Source organism: Labeo rohita, chromosome 7 (genome assembly GCF_022985175.1).
Source record: "Labeo rohita strain BAU-BD-2019 chromosome 7, IGBB_LRoh.1.0, whole genome shotgun sequence".
Lineage (NCBI taxonomy): Eukaryota > Metazoa > Chordata > Actinopteri > Cypriniformes > Cyprinidae > Labeo > Labeo rohita.
This window is the reverse complement of record NC_066875.1, coordinates 538,005-542,056: the sequence shown is the minus strand read 5'-3', so window position 1 is coordinate 542,056 and position 4,052 is coordinate 538,005. Positions and strand designations below refer to the sequence as shown.

The following is a 4,052-nucleotide window of genomic DNA, read 5'->3' as shown; positions in this document are numbered from 1 at the left end:
TAGTGAGGCGTTCGGATCCGTCCCTCAGGGTGAGGCCGGCGCGGATCCGTGAATTTACGCACTGCCGTCGGAACGGGCTGCTGTTTAAAACAAACGGCCTTTAAAACACATCTGAGTTCCAACCATTCACAATTTAAGAGGTGCTTAGCCATCTGTAGACACATTAGCAGCACTCCGTGTTTCTGCGGCCGTGTATATTTTCGTATGCTGCCTGTGTGTTTATGCTGACTGCACTGGCTGAAGTGTACACTAGCTGCTGCCGCTGCTGTGTCTGGGCGAGCACGCGGATGTTAATAACCCTTAAATTAATGATAATAGTGCCAGGATTGATTTTAAGAGTTATTAACATCCATGCAAGTGCCATTAAGGTTATTTAAACTCCAATAGCACGCACTGGAGTGTCATTATTCAATAAAAACCATATACATTCAACACGAACCAGTTGTGTTCAAGTGCAACAGTCACATAAGCACCATTACAATCCAAACATTTATATAAATGCTATAAACATTCAAGTTGTACTACTAATGTTCACTTAGAAGTTCACCGTCTTGAGTGCTAAAGCATTCACATCACCAGTAAAGCTCATTTATCCGCTATTAACCTTCATGTAAGAGCTATAAACTGCTATTAAGGTATTCAAGGTAAACAGCCCTTGAGTGGATATTAATGGGATTTAAATGAACTTTATTAGCTCTTGAACAAATGTTAATTCTGATGTTTATATGTGAGCTATATTATTGCCCTACAGCAAATCTACGGAGGTCTTAAATACATTATAAACATTAACATCGATCATTTTCTGTAAAGCCACTTCGAAAAGTTTATTGTGGGAAGTACTACAGAAACAAAATTGTCAAGACTTTTTGTGAATGTTCATAAATGGGTTTAATAAAAGTTTAGAAATAGCAATTCTAATATCGGTTGAATTAATAATCTGCTCAGTATCTTGTAATAAAATCCCCCTGTGCGAGTGAGAGGCCTGGCGGGGACTTTTATTGTGCAAAGCATCGGAAGCAGGAAATGTGTGTAGCCGTGAAACCGGAAGCGGGAAGCGCGTGCGATCATGGAAGACTCACGGGGCGTTGTGCCGGCTCTGCCCAAACATTCCTACTGGTTTGATTTCTGGATGTTTCTGCTGTTCGATGTCTTTCTTTTCCTCATCATTTACTTCGTCATTCCCTGAGCGGTGAGTGAGGAGATTCACATCGCAACACATGACACACGAGCCTGAAGTTCACAGTCACGTGATCACAACACACGGTTAGACTTCAGACTCAAGAACTGTGAATAGGAGCATTTCATGATTTGTTTATGAACATTTACAGCTTTATTTGACATCAGTGTGTAGAATAAGTGCACAGACACCTCACTGATGTGTGTGAAATCATGCTGTGTGCGAGATCTGGATCTAGATCGCCGATGTGGGTCTAAATACCAACATTTATATCAGTTTATGTAGCCTAAAGCTGAGATCTGCACTCTATATCACGTATTTCACTGCTGCGTAACATTCAGATTCATTTAACTGTGAGTCAAACAAAGCTGTCAAGTCCAAAAGACACATTCTACTCTGGATATGTTTTGTGAGATTCATGATTCAGAATAGAATATCATTTATACACACAGTAATGCGCATATATAAATCAATTAGTGCTGTAACATGTGAAATATTATTACGGCATAAAGTAACCTTTTTTCATTTTAATATACATTAAAATCCAATTAATGCAAAGCTGAATTTTCAGAATCTTTACTACAGTCTGCAGTGTGATGTAAAAATCATTCTAATATGCTTAAATTCAGAAATCTAACTTGTATGCTGATTTGTTATCAATGTTGGAAACAGTTGTGCTGCTTAATATTTTTTGGAACCTGTGCTACTTTTTTTTTTTCCAAGATTCTCTGATGAATAAAAAGTTTTTTTAAAAAAAACAAAAAAAACTGAATTTATTTAAAAGTTAAATCTTTTATAACAATATACACTACTGTTTAAAGTTTGGGGCCAGTATTTTTTTTTATTTTTTTCCTTTGCTTTGTTTGAAAGAAATTAATACTTTTAGTCAGCAAGGATGTGTTAAATTGATTAAAAGACTTATATTGTTAGAAAAGGTTTATATTATGAATAAATGTTGTTCTTTTTAACCTTTTAGTCAACAAATAATCTGGAAAAAAAAAGTCATCATAAATCAGCATATTAGAATGATTTCTGAAGGACCCTGTGACACTGAACTTTTCAACTGTAATGATGCTGAAAATCAGCTTTGCATCACAGAAATAATTTAAAAATATATTTAAATGAAAACCATTATTTTATATTGTAATAACATTTTGCAATATTACTGTTTTTTTGTTTGTTAGTTTTTTTGTATTTTGAATCAAATAAATGGAGACTTGATGAGCAGAAGAGTCTTGCTGATCCCAAACTTTTGAACGGAAGTTTATATTTTTTAACTTAAGTTTTATTTAATTTTTCATAATTTTTGTGTAGGAAAAGCAGCTTTGTTTCAGTTAATGATATTTTTTGTTAGTTTTAGACTGTGATAACACCTCTGTGCATCACATTATTTGTACGCTCATATGTGCGATCATATGTGATGTGTATCTGTGTGTGTTTTACAGCGGTCAGTGTCCTGTCCGGTTCACCGTGAGTGCCTGATCCTCAGATGCTATGGTCAGTACTGGCACAAACACATCACACCACACAATCAGTCATTTCAGACAACATTTAGTTCTGCAGCTCTGATCAGATTGTTTTATTTATTGTATTGACTCATATTCAGTCATCAGCGCTGCTGTGTGTCATTGTTGTGTTTTTGACTGGAGCGCTGCAGGTCATTTTGGAAAGTCATAGTGGCAAAGTTTTCTCATGTTTCACATTTGTGCTGATATTCAATATAACATAATGAGTGATGTTGATTTTATACAAAAGTTTAATAAACAAGAAGCTAATGTCAACTAACTTGCATTAAGTCAGTATTGCCAGTTACTTTGTTTTTGCTTAGCCATCTTTTTTTTTTTTCATTGTTTTTCAATGTTTTTAAACAAGTCTATTGAGTGAATGATTCAGTGACTCATTCATAAAGACAGTGACTCACTTCATTCCTTAATGAATCTGTATTTTTGAACCGAACAGTTGAGGGAACAATTCAATGATTTGCTCATAAAGTCAGTTGACTGTGCAGAACAGTCACTTTTGCCTTCTGAACAGTGGGATCATTCAAAATGTATTGATTTAAACCGTCCTGCTGCTTTAAAACTGTGGACAAACGGTTGTTTTATAATGTAACATTTATATTTAATTACAAAGTGTATAGCCCTCATTCACACATCCAGTCCTGGCCTGCTTCACATGGCAGTAGAGCGTAATGTGGTGTTTGGTGTGTGTAATATTGACGTTGTTCGTTGGTTTGGTTTCTGTCAGGACGGGACGGCAGCGGCAGCTGGACTCAGATCGGGAGGACTGGCTCTCGTCCTGAACTCTAAATACATTTCCTGCTTTACTCACGTCCTGCTTCTCTACAGAAATGCATTTAATGACCTAAAATCTAAAACTGTCCCTTCATGCTTCCACTGTGAGGAATCACTCAAAATGAAGAGATACGTGTTCATCTGTCTGGATGCTTTATACACATTATCCTGTAAATTACGACTGAATGATAGCCATTAAAGTGTGTGTTGGATGCATGTATGTATGATAAATTTAATAATTAAATTGGTGTGACATTAAATATATTTTGGAGTTCTTTAAAATGAAAACAGAGTAAAACAGACCAGAACAACGTTGAAAGAAATTATTAAACTTAAACTTGCTGAATTAAATTTTCACAGAATGACTACTGTATGCTTGTGTGCCTTTTTTTTTTTTTTTTTTTTTTAAATAATGTAATTTCTGATTGTTTTTTTGTTTTTGTTTGTGTTATTTTTTTAATGATATTTTTATGTGACATAATATGAACATGTCACATAACGACTTTTTATTACTGTAATTTTTAAAAAGAGATGTAATATTTGTAATATACACATAAAACACTAATATTTAAACACATGGT

General features: G+C 34.8%; 1 long non-coding RNA gene across 1 annotated transcript; it reads left to right on the top strand.

The window, feature by feature from the left end:
- Positions 1–1,014: 1,014 nt before the first annotated feature.
- Positions 1,015–3,842, top strand: LOC127168254 (uncharacterized). Its single transcript, XR_007828090.1, has 3 exons — positions 1,015–1,189; positions 2,623–2,674; positions 3,425–3,842. It is a non-coding gene; the product is annotated as an uncharacterized LOC127168254 (long non-coding RNA).
- Positions 3,843–4,052: the final 210 nt, after the last annotated feature.